Source organism: Triticum dicoccoides, chromosome 5A (genome assembly GCF_002162155.2).
Source record: "Triticum dicoccoides isolate Atlit2015 ecotype Zavitan chromosome 5A, WEW_v2.0, whole genome shotgun sequence".
Classification (NCBI taxonomy): Eukaryota; Viridiplantae; Streptophyta; class Magnoliopsida; order Poales; family Poaceae; genus Triticum; species Triticum dicoccoides.
Genome location: NC_041388.1, coordinates 353,997,178 through 354,010,768, shown reverse-complemented (window position 1 = coordinate 354,010,768; position 13,591 = coordinate 353,997,178).

Here is a 13,591-nt window from a genome sequence, read left to right as displayed (position 1 = left end):
GGCAAGTACGCCAGGGGCTTCAGTACCCTTTAATATGGCGAGAGAAGTCCGTACACTTTCACAAGTGTGGCACCCCGAACTTATAGCACTATATGCATCGGCTCCGAATCATGATTTGGGTCAATAGTTGGGTTTGCCCGGCTCCTATGTTTTGGTGCCTTACGTTCCGCTATATCGGCTAAGGTAGCACTAGGAGAACCACTGCGATTGTGCCCCAGTTGAGCTGGGTTAAGCACCTCAGTGGAGAAAGCTAAAACTGACTGTCATGATGAGGCGAGAGACCGGTCGCTGTTCGAGAGGTTTTTCGGGTCCCTAAAGACTTATGCCGCTTCGAGCGAGGAGCTGGATAACCCCAGCCAAGGCGTGGATAGCGCCCCGAACTCGGTCTTCCGAACTAGGGGCTTCGTCGAAATTTAAAATTATAAAGTTCTATGGCTAAGTGAGAGTGTTCAAGCATTATAGTCCGATTGCCTGGTTCGTCGTGCTGAGCGCCTCCCTCGAAGGACCCCAACATGGGAAAAAGAGGCACAGGTTTATCACCGAACACCCCAGCACTAGTCGCATGGGGGCAGAAGCCGATGACTGGCCATCTCTCAATTTTTGATAAATGGCCGCACAGAAAATAATATTTTAAATTCAATAAGCATTGCTTAGCGCATATGAACAAGTTTTCAACGCACAGGATAAAATCGAGCGAGTTCATTCAAAAATTACATCCTTGGTGCACTCATCCGCTACAAGGCGGGCACCCGCAAGAACATCCTTATAGTAGTTCTCGGGCTTGCGATGCTCCTTCCCCGGCGGCGGCCCATCCCTAACAAGCTTCTCACCGTCGAGCTTACCCCAGTGCACCTTTGCACGGGCAAGGGCCCTACGGGCACCTTCGATGCAGACGGAGCGCTTGATGACCTTGAGCCTTGGAAAGGCCTCCACCAGCCGCCGCACCAGCCCGAAGTAGCTCCCAGGCAGGGCCTCTCCGGGCCACAACCAAACTATGAAGCCCTTCATGACCTGTTCGGCTGCCTTGTGGAGCTCGACCAGCTGTTTCAGCTGATCGCTCAAGGGCACAGGGTGTCCGGCCTCAGCATACTGAGACCAGAACACCTTCTCCATCGAGCTGCCCTCTTCAGCTCGGTAGAATGCGGCGGCGTCAGATACGCTGCGGGGAAGATCTGCGAATGCCCCTGGAGAGCTCCGGATTCGGGTAAGTAACAAGTAGTTTACTTTTATATTTCTGCTTTGCATAAAGAATGCCTTACCCGCTGCTATCTTTTTGACCTCCTCCAACTCTTGGAGGGCCTTTTGGGCTTCTGCCTTGGCAGACTTGGCAGTCTCAAGGGCCGCCGCGAGCTCGGATGCTTGGGTCTTTGACTCAAGCTCCAATCTCTCATGTTTTTTCATGAGAGCCTGAAGCTCTCGCTGCACCTCGCCGACCTAAGCCCCAAGTTTCTCTCGCTCGGTGCGCTCCGCGGCCATTTTCTTTTCGGCCTTAGACAACGCCTGCTTGGAGGTCGCCACCTCAGTCGTGGCCCCTAAAATAAGCAGTACAATCCTATTATTTTTTGCAATCACGCCTCTCTATAGGCACCCTTTTCAGTAAGGTATTTCTTACCTTCTTTCTCCTCGAGCTGCCGCTTGGCAAGGCCGAGCTCTTGCTCGGTCCGCTTGAGGTCCTGCTTCAGGACACCCACCTCCGCAGTCAGTGCGGCGGTGGATAGCAGTGAAGCCTGCATACGCATATTGACTCTTTTTGTTAGACTCCTGCGAAATTTACTAGATCCTCTATTCGGCTTTTCTTTCCGAACGCCAAATAGAGCATCAGGGGCTACTGTCTATGCGGTAATATTTTTACATATTTTTACTTACCTCGAAGCCTGTTAGAAGGCTAGCGCAAGCTTCAGTCAGTCCGCTCTTGGCGGACTGAACCTTCTGGATCACCGTACTCATAGTAGTATGGTGCTCCTCGTCGATGGAGGCGCCTTCAAGCACCTCCAGCAGATTGTTCGGCGCCTCCGGTTGGACGGAGGCTGCCGGCTCAGAAGACTTGCTCCTCTTGGAAGGAGTTTGCCTGCCGCAGTCCGGAACTGTTGAAGATTCCGGCGCGGTGTCCGGCATAAAGCCGGACTTGGAGCCCTGGGTGGTGTTGTCCCCTTTACTCCTGGAGTCCGGGAGGTCGCCTTGCGGCTCCTCCAGGACCACCTCCTCCTGCCCCGGAGCTCGTTGTGACGCCACTTCGGCGTCATCTGCAGTGCGGGGGGGAGACAACGGGCGGAACTGAGTTCACGTCTGATGAATCCAGGGAGCCGCTCGACGACTCGTTGAGTTCGGCCCGGGGCGGGCTGCATGATTATATTCGACATTAGGGAAAGCTGTGCAACAAAAGGAATATCATGAGTTACTCTGGTATCCGAACACTTACAATTTCGCTGGACGCCTGGCCCTGTCCAGCCACTCCTCTTCGTCCTCGTCGGCGTCGGGGGCGTAGCCCGGTGGAGGGGTCTTCCTCTTCTTGGACCCTTCGGCCTTCCCCCTTGGGGCGGCCTTCCTTTTCTTTCCTCCCTCCGCTGGGGGGGAGAGCTTTCTTCTTCCTCCTCCTCGTTTTTACGGGAGGAGGGCGTCTTGGACTCGTCGGATGATGAGTCCGACAACACCATGTTGTGGGTACTCTTTCGAGTCCCCGTGGTCTTCTTCTTCTTGGCCTTCTTTTCCGGCACCACATAAGGCGCCGGAGCCAGCAGCTTCACTAGTAGAGCTGGGGCTGGGTCTTCGGGCAGCGGAGCCGGACAGTTAATCGGTCCGGATACCGCCTGCCAAGCCTGTCAAAGGTAAGGGAGTTTAGATCCCGCATAGAGTTAAACTATGAAAAAAGCTGAACATCCTGTAAAAGGTGAAAATAGCTTACCTCGCTAGCGTGACGCTGCGAGCTGTATCCGCAGTCCTCGGAAGCGAATGCGGGAGCCTCGGCACCTTTGATTAGCGCCTTCTAGATGTCTTCATACATCGTGTCAAAGAGCCTGTTAAGGGTTCGGTGCCGTGCCGGGTCGAACTCCCACAGAGTAAAGTCCCGTTGTTGACACGGGAGGATTCGGCGAACGAGCATGACCTGGACTACATTTACAAGCCTGATTGACTTGTTTACCAGGGACTGGATGCATGTCTTCAGTCTGGTCACCTCTTTCTCGTTACCCCACGATAGGCCCGTCTCTTTCCAGGACATGAGCCGCGTGGGGGGTCCGGATCGGAACTCGGGGGCTGCGATCCATTTCGGATCGCGTGGCTCGGTGATGTAAAACCACCAGGCTTGCCACCCCTTTAGGGTCTCTACGAAGGAGCCCTCGAACCACAGGACGTTGGCATTCTTGCCCGCATGGTGCCTCTGCACTCCGCCTGGTTGCCGTGCACCACCTTGGGCTTGACGTTGAAGGTCTTGAGCCAAAGGCCGAAATGGGGGCGGACGCGGAGGAAAGCCTCGCACATGACGATAAACGCCAAGATGTTGAGGATGAAGTTCGGGGCCAGATCGTGAAAATCCAGGCCGTAGTAGAACATCAGCCCCCGGACGAATGGGTGAAGTGGAAAACCCAGTCCGCAGAGGAAGTGGGGAAGGAATACTACCCTATCATGGGGTGTTGGGGTGGGGAGAAGCTGCCCCTCCTCGGGAAGCCGGTGCGCGATGTCTTTGGACAAGTATCCGGCCTTCCTTAGCTTTTTGACGTCGCCTTCCGTGACGGAGGAGACCTTCCACTTGCCTCCCGCTCCGGACATCGCTGGAGAAGGTTGAGGTGGGAAGTGCGGGCTTGGGCGCTGGAGCTCGAGTGCGCAGGAGATGGATAGGAAAAAGAGGAAGAAGGCGTAGGTAAAAAAGGTGGATCCTTGTCCCCTTATATGGGCGGATGCGGTTGTGCGTCCCCACCTACCTAATAAAACTCGCATGCCTCCCAAGCGCCAAGGTAAAGGGCGCGGTTAGGGTTACCCACGTCCGTATTGATGAGAAACCCGTAAAAAGGGCACGCGATCTCTGCTTTGACAAGACGTGCCAAGGAAACCGCCTCGCAAAACATGCTGAGGTGGAAAAGTAAAAACGATTCGAGTAAAGGACTTGGCCGTAGTGTGATAGCGCACTGCGGAATACGTCAGCAGATTTGATTTGTGTCAATATTATTCTCTCTATGGCACTATGTGGAAACTTATTTTGCAGAACCGGACACTACTCTTGGTGTTTACAAATCTTCTATGAAGGACTTGGAGGAGGAACCCGCCTTGCAATGCCGAAGACAATTTGCGCGCCGGACTCGTCGTCATTGAAGCCTGGTTCAGGGGCTACTGAGGGAGTCCTGGATTAGGGGGTGTTCGGGTAGCCGGACTATACCTTCAGCCAGACTCCTGGACTATGAAGATACAAGATTGAAGACTTCGTCCCGTGTCCGGATGGGACTTTCCTTGGCGTGGAAGGCAAGCTTGGCGATGCGGATATTCAAGATCTCCTACCATTGTAACCGACTCTGTGTAACCCTAACCCTATCCGGTGTCTATATAAACCGGAGGGTTATTGTCCGTAGGCAATCAACTCCATACACAACAATCATACCATAGGCTAGCTTCTAGGGTTTAGCCTCCTTGATCTCGTGGTAGATCTACTCTTGTACTACCCATATCATCAATATTAATCAAGCAGGAGTAGGGTACTACCTCCATCGAGAGGGCCCGAACCTGGGTAAAACAAAGTGTCCCCTGTCTCCTGTTACCATCCGGCCTAGACGCATAGTTCGGGACCCCCTACCCGAGATCCGCCGGTTTTGACACCGACATCCATGATCTGAGGATTATCCTCATTGCTGCACAGAAGAATTATGTCCTTGATGCACCGCTAGGTAACGAACCTATTGCAGGAGCAGATGCACACGTTGTGAACGTTTGGCAAGCTCGGTATGATTACTACTTGATATTTTTGTGCGCCATGATTTACATCCTAGAACCGGGACTTCAAAACGTTTTGAACACCACAGAGCATATAAGATGTTCCAGGAGCTGAAATTGGTATTTTAGACTCATGCCCGAGTCTAGAGGTATGAGACCTCTGACAAGTACTTTGCCTACAAGATGGAGGAGAATAGCTCAACTAGTGAACATGTGCTCAGAATGTCTGAGTACTACAATCGCTTGAATCAAGTGGGAGTTAATCTTCCAAATAGGATAGTGATTGACAGAGTTATCTAGTCACTATCACCAAGTTACACCGGTACACGTCGGTCCTAAACAAACGGTTTTTAAACCCTTTTCACGACGGCATTTGGAACCATCGCCAAGTGAATGTGTGCGATAGGGTGTCCTTCCCACATGACCCAGAAATCATCGGGGATAGGCCCTCCTGGGACCCAGGCTAGGGCCGTGTGCGATCGGGCGAGGCATCGAAACCCAATCATTTTCGTAGGTATGTACATCCCACACGGTAATCCGAGAAAATCATTTCCGTAGGTATGTACATCCCACACGGTGAATTCCAGAAAATCATCTTTGTTCGTATGTATATCACACACAATCAATCCAAGGAATATGTTTCTGTTCTTATGTACATCCCACACAGTCAATTTAGGGAAAGCGTTTCTGTTCGTATGTACATCCCACACAGTTTTATTTGTAGGCTCGTGTGTGAAAGGTGTAACTATCACACACGGTCTGCCTGAGTTAACTGATTGCTTTTATCAACTATGTCACACATGATTCGATGAAGAAAACTGTGTGGCATTGGGCTATCCATCGCAAGCGCTTTTACTGCTAAAACCATTTGCTAAGGTCCATGACCCATTTAGTAGGTTTATTAGTTTACAATTAATAATTCCAGTATTACGCAGATTCACATTTCATATCAAACAATTGTTTGCCAATTTCATATCAGGCACATAAATATATTATAATATCACAGTACGGTAGCTGCATGAAAACAACACAATACAACATATAGCTAGTTCAACTTTGTAAGAACAATATATTCATTTCCCTAATCAAGATCATCCAGACTCGCCTTATCCACCTCTGCTTTCAGTTCAGTAAGAACCCATTTTGCACGGGCCAACTGGGAAAGTGTCTCCTCCTACGCCAACACCATCTTAGCAAAGTCTGATTTAAAAAATCCGAGCTCATTCTCCACCTTCAACTTTTTATCCCGCATCTTGAAATATGCTTCAGTATTGACAATACTTTCTCTAAGCCTACGTGTGTTCTCTTCCTCATACATGCTCTAGAGCTTCGCTAGGCACATCTTCAAAGACTATGGCCACTCTTGATCAACCCACTCCAAGTAAAAACACTTCCGTTCATCCTATAATATTTAAAACTAGATCAGTAACAATTGTAGGGGAAATGGGTTTATAGCAACATAGAAAATCACCAATGCTTTTTTTTTGAAAAACTGAAGAAACATGTTAATTATGACATATCTTCTCAAAAAGATCAATGTGTAAATGAAATAATTGGTACTGAGACAACAACCAAATTCTGGAACATCAAAAGCTATAATTAACTACAATGACGCTACAAGTTCTTACTCATGTACAATAAATAACAAACTGAACATTTTATGAGGAAGGTAAATATAACTGCAACAGCATAGTGACAATGTTTGGATGACTGCAAATTGATACTAACAGGTGTGTACATGCACAAATTTAGTAACATAGAACTAAAAGCCCTAAGGCCGTCCACTATGTATGCCAAAACTGGGGTAAAGACAACTGTTGCTACATCTCACACTGGTGCCCTACACTGGCGAGCCGATGCAGCGGAAAAAAAATCAGGGACCCGGACTCCGAAGCACGTAGTTGCTCTGATGCCCAGTTCCTTCGTGCCATAAATATTTAGTATTTTACTGCTTGGATGCTCGGATGTGTGGACCAAAGTTGGCTGGACAAACTGCTGAAGCGGTGCCAAATAATTTTCTAATGGCACCGCTGATGAGATGGCAACAATTTAAGATAGTAGGTACAAATTGTGACACTGTCTTAGGATGCTTTGGTTAAAGGTGTGGTATGAATGGGTTGGGACCGTGACAGTGTCTGGATCACATCTAACAAATGATTTGTAACAACGAAAGAGGGTATAACCTTCTCTGCACATGAAAAAAACTTCATCCCACTGTCCACAAAATCAAACGCAACTAGCTTCACGCATGGAGATTGATGGTGACAACGAGCAGATAGATCTTCAGCCATCCGGCTCCGTTCGTTGCCACTGATGGTCCTAGGGAGCTACAAGAGGAAGAAATGACTCAAATCGACCGCCGGGTAAAAATCCTTCATTCCAAGTCATAGCCCGAGAGAGAGAAGAGAGGCATACCCGGGTGGTGAAGGAGTAGTCGCCGGAGGAGGAACCACTGGAGAGTTCTTTGACGAAGACCATGGCGACCCCGGCGGTAGGATGCGAGACGGCGAGAGCGAGGAAGCGGCTATAGCTTAGCAAGGAAGGAAGGAAGGAGGAAACAGGGGAAATGTGACTTGTGGTCGGGGAGAAAAGGGGGTGGGGAAGAGGGAAGAGGAGCGGGGGTAGATATTTTGGCGGTAGGCCAAAATTTTGAAAATGTGGACGGAAACTTTGTGCGCGGTGCCACCGGACCATTCACTTTGAACGATTGTGTGCATCGCAAACTATTCTTCTACTTTACGCGCATGGGATGAGTTTTATAATTAAAATTTGGTGGAAATTTCTTGGGGTACGTCATTGCATAATTTAACATCGCTTGCTAATTTGGGCACACAAAAGAGAGTACAGCAGACATATCACACTTACTAAATCGAGCAATTTTAGTAATTACACAGAGCCAGTTGACCTAAACACTGCTCTAACAACAGACTAGCATTAAAAACAAAGCCTAAGTACGCATAATTTTAACAAATCCGCCGCCGCACCGGCCTATGCATCGCCGGTGTGAGATGAGACGTCGATGACTTGTCCTGGCGACATGCCGCCGTTGGTGGACTCCGCGTCCCCCTGCTGAAGTCGACCACGTCCTCGTCCTTGTCCTTGTCCTCGCCGCCGCCCTCGAGGTTGTAGTACTCGTAGTAGTGGCTGCGCTAGAGCTCGCGTTGGCACTCCATCGCCGATTCCTCGACGGACAGACTCTTCTCTACCTCGACCTCGGCCACGCGCAACTCCTCCTCCCGGCGCTCCTCGATCTCCGCCGCCTCCTGCATCTCCAGCTCCCGCTCAGTGACCTCATGAGGAAGCAGATGCTCCATGGCCACCGCCGCCTTTTCAGACGTGGGTTGCATGTTGGAGTCCGAGGTGGCCTGGAATATCTTAGCGTGTGCATCCTCGATCTTGGCGTGGATGGCCTCGACCTGGGCCAGGGCGACATCAGCGGCATAGAAGGCGGCTCGAGCGCTCTCGGCGTTTGCAGCTGCCATCGCAGCAGCTGCTGCGGCCATCTCGGCTGTTGCAGCTACCCTGTCGGCTGCCGCAGAAGCCCTCTCGGCGGAAGCGGCCGCGCTCAATGCGGATGCGGCGACACTCTCGGCATAGGCGACAATGCTCGGAGGGGACGCGACCATCGTATGGGCCTTCACGAAGCGTTTCCATGGCGTCATCTTTGCAAGAAGGGGGTGCGTGAATGGGGATCGGGATACGTGGATTCGGGGGTTGCCGGCACTGGAGCAGACGAGTCGGCGAAGCTTAAGGAGGGAGACTTAAATAGACCCAGACATTTTCATCGCAAACGGTTCCTAGAAAACAACTGTGTGTGATGTTCTAGATATTTTTTATTAGCTGTGGAAGACGAATTTGGAGTAAAGTGCCAACGGATGGTGTTTTAAATGAACGAGAAATTTTGTAGTACCGATACAACTGTCATGTCAAATTTTGGAAAATTTCAGGGGTCATTTGACCTTTTAAGACATTTAAGTGATTTTCTAGCCATTTAATGACCGTAATTGAAATTTGAACTACATGTACATGCAACAGCTAACCATAAAGGTTTGAAAACTCATATTTCGTGTACTTGTGTGTGATTTAATTCCATGTGCAGTAAATTGGAAGGTATTTTCAAACATATTGATCTAACGACTATGACACAATTAAGCATGGAGCGACATGGCATTTTAATTCCAAAAAAAATTGGAAACACATGAAACCTTGGTTGATGTAATGCAATGCCACCAAGATGATGTGGTAAAAAAATTGGCATGTTTGACGAAAGTTTGGACACACACCCCTCACAAACGGGAGCAACTCACTAGAAGGCTCGTGGTTCTGAGAGGAAACAATGCATGTTTGATGACAAACGGGAGATAACTTCCTCTTACGGCCTTCAATATTTTTCTACATCTAACGTGCACTACTATAACTGTAATGTGAAATTTTGGAAAATTCTAGGGGTCATTTAACCTTTTAAAGACATTTAAGTGATTTTCTAACAATTTAATGACCGTAGTTCAAATTTGAACTACATCTACATGCAACGCCTAACCAAAACGGTTTGAAAAATCATATTTTTTTGTGTAGTTGTGTGCGAGTTAATTCCATGAGTAGTAAATTAGAAGGAATTTTCAAACATATTGGTCTCAAGGCATGGGCACATGCATGGAGTGCATTCCATGGCATTTTAATTCCAAAATATTAAAAAATGATCAGAAAAACATGAAACCTTGCTTGATTTAATGTAATGCCACCAAGATGATGTGGTAAAGAAATTGACATGTTTAACAAACGTTTGGACACACACCCCTCACAAACCGGAGCAACTCGCTAGAAGGTTCGTGGTTCCGAAAGGGAACAATGCATGTTTGATGACGAACAGGAGATAGCTTCCTCTTACGGCTTTCAATTTTTTTCCTATGTTTAACGTGCACTAATACAATTGTCATGGGAAAATTTGGAAAATTTCAGGGGTCATTTGACCTTTTAAAGACATTTAAGTGATTTTCTAACCATTTAATGACCCTAATTCAAATTTGAACTACATATACATGCAACGCCTAACCATAACAGTTTGAAAAATCATATTTTGTGTACTTGTGTGCGAGTTAATTCCATGTGCAGTAAATTAGAAGGAATTTTCAAACATATTGGTCTCAAGGCATGGGCACATGCATGGAGTGCATGCCATGGCATTTTAATTCCAAAAAATTAAAAAATGATCAGCAAAACATGAAACCTTGCTTGATTTAATGTCATGCCACCAAGATGATGTGGTAAAGAAATTGATCTGTATAACGAAAGTTTGGACACACACCCCTCATAAACCGGAGGAACTCTCTAGAAGATTCGTGGTTCCGAGAGGGAACAATGCATGTTTGATGACGGACGGGAGATAGCTTCCTCTTACGGCCTTCAAATTTTTTCCTATGTTTAACGTGCACTAATACAACTGTCATATGAAAATTTGGAAAATTCTAGGGGTCATTTGACCTTTTAAAGACATTTAAGTGATATTCTAACCATTTAATGATCGTAATTCAAATTTGAAATACATCTACATGCAACGCCTAACCATAACGGTTTGAAAAATCATATTTTTTGTGTACTTGTGTGCGAGTTAATTCCATGTGCAATAAATTAGAAAGAATTTTCAAACATATTGGTCTCAAGGCATGGGCACATGCATGGAGTGCATGCCATGGCATTTTAATTCCAAAAAGTTAAAAAATGATCAGAAAAACATGAAACCTTTCTTGATTTAATGTCATGCCACCAAGATGATGTGGTAAATAAATTGGCATGTTTGACGAACGTTTGGACACACACCCCTCACAAACTGGAACTACTCGCTAGAAGGTTCGTGGTTCTGAGAGGGAACAATGCATTTTGATGACTAACGGGAGATAACTTCCTCTTACGGCCTTCAATTTTTTTTCCTACGTTTAATGTGCACTAATACAACTGTCATGTGAAAATTTGGAAAATTCCAGGGGTCATTTGACCTTTTAAAGACATTTAAGTGATTTTCTAACCATTTAATGACTGTAATTCAAATTTGAACTACATCTACATGCAACGACTAACCATAACGGTTTGAAAAATCATATTTTGTGTACTTGTGTGCGAGTTAATTCCATGTGTAGTAAATTAGAAGGAATTTTCAAACATATTGGTCTCAAGGAATGGGCACATGCATGGAGTGCATGCATGGCATTTTAATTCCCAAAAATTAAAAAATGATCAGAAAAACATGAAACTTTGCTTGATTTAATGTCATGCCACCAAGATGATGTGGTAAAGAAATTGGCATGTTTGACGAACGTTTGGACACACACCCTTACAAGCCGGAGCAACTCATTAGAAGGTCGTGGTTCCGAAAGGGAACAATGCATGTTTGATGATGAACGGGAGATAGCTTCCTCTTACGGCTTTCAAAAATTTTCCTACGTTTAACGTGCACTAATACAACTGTCATGTGAAAATATGGAAAATTTCAAGGGTCATTTGACCTTTTAAAGACATTTAAGTTATTTTCTAACCATTTAATGACCGTAATTCAAATTTGAACTACATCTACATGCAACGCCTAACCATAACGGTTTGAAAAATCATATTTTTTGTGTACTTGTGTGCGAGTTTATTCCATGTGCAGTAAATTAGAAGGAATTTTCAAACATATTGGTCTCAAGGCATGGGCACATGCCATGGCATTTTAATTCCAAAAAATTAAAAAATGATCAGAAAAACATGAAACCTTGCTTGATTTAATGTCATGCCACCAATATGATGTGGTAAAAAATTGGCCTGTTTGATGAAAGTTTCAACACACACCCCTCACAAATCGGAGCAACTCGCTAGAAGGTTCATGGTTCCGAGAGAGAACAATGCATGTTTGATGATGGACGGTAGATAGCTTCGTGTTACGACCTTCAATTTTTTTTCTACGTTTAACATGCACTAATACAACTGTCATGTGAAAATTTGGAAAATTTCAGGGGTCATTTGACCTTTTAAAGACATTTAAGTGATTTTCTAACCATTTAATGATCGTAATTCAAATTTGAACTACATCTACATGCAACGCCTAACCAAAACTGTTTGAAAAATCATACTTTTTGTGTACTTGTGTGCGAGTTAAAAAATCATGAGACGATGTAAATATCTGGTGTTCAAAAAAGAAAATGTAAAGATCTGGCAAGACAACCGGCCCCCACACGATTGACACTCTATCTCGCGGCTCGAGGTTTGGTAGGTGATTGGCGGGGATCATTAATCAGACACGGTTCTGTATTGGAAACCGTCAGCTATTATGTTCACACACGGATTTTGCTGCGGGAATCGTGTGTAATTCAAACTACAATACTCATTCCGGCGACCGGCGTGTGTACTGTCCCCATAGATCTAGATTCCGGCCGCCAATAAATACTACCTTGCTCACTCGTCTCGCATGCATTCTCATCTACATCCTCTCCTCGCTCGTCCTCTCTCTCTCTCTCTCAAATCTCTGCCATGGCACCGCCGGTCTGCCCACGCACCGACGAGGAGTCGCCGCCCCCGAGGACGCTCACTCAATTAGTAGCAACAAGGACCCCTATGCGCCGCCTGATGAGGTTGCGCCGGACCCCCCAACTTTGGATTTGTTTTGGGGCCAGTACAATCTTTGTCTATGGAAGTCGCTGCCGCCGGCTGAGAAAGCCAGACAAGTGGCGTTCAAGAAGGAGATGGCGGACGAGAAAGCCAGGTACCGGGCGGCCTGTGAAGCCCGTGATGCCGCCTGGAAAAAGGAGGCGACGGAGCTTTGGGGGCGGGCGTGTCGTCGTGCTGAGGAGGTGTACGAAGACAGGTACTTCGCGAGGAAGGTCATAGGCGCTGGGCGCCTCATCGCTGCATGGAGGTGGGCCGATAAGCTCCAGCGTGCCACCAACGAGGAGCTCCGGTGGGCGCCCAACGAAATGGCAAGATCGGCTGCGCGCGTCCGCCAACAAGAGGCAGATTGGTACGTCAAGCGCTGCGAGGCGGAGGAGTCGGAGTATTGCCTCCGCACTGGGAAGACGCAGTGCACCAGGGAGCTGCTGACGAGGGGCTGCCGGAGTACTGGCCCCAGGAGGGATTATTAGTTTTAGTATTGTTCATTTTCAATTTTATGCATTGTACCTAGTAGTTAAGTATCATCACGTATATGTGATGATATTATATATATATATATATATACATTCTGTGATGAACTAGTGAATAATTTATATATATATTATGAATTCCATTTTCTATCTGTTTTTGTATACTAATTTGAATCTAGTTGTTACCATCCACATATACAGAATGGAAAGCGTATATACACACATTGAAACAGAACATATAAGAATGGAAAACAGAGTACACACATTGAAACAGAGCAATAAAATGATTGCTGTGAATACATAGCTATCCACGTCGAAATGACTTTTCAAAATAAAACGCGTCCATGAGACCATGACCAGCAGCCCTTGCCTAGGGTAGCTCTTGGCTCTGCGTGAACTCGTGCAGGCGTTCGTCCAAGCGGTTGACATGCTCGCCGTACATCTGGAGCGCGATCTCGAGCCTCAAGTTGGTTATTTCATCGGAGATCACCAGCTCGAGGATGCGATGGTCATGTTCCTCTACTACGCCCAGTTGGACACCTGGGCCAAGGAGGCGGTCGAGCCTA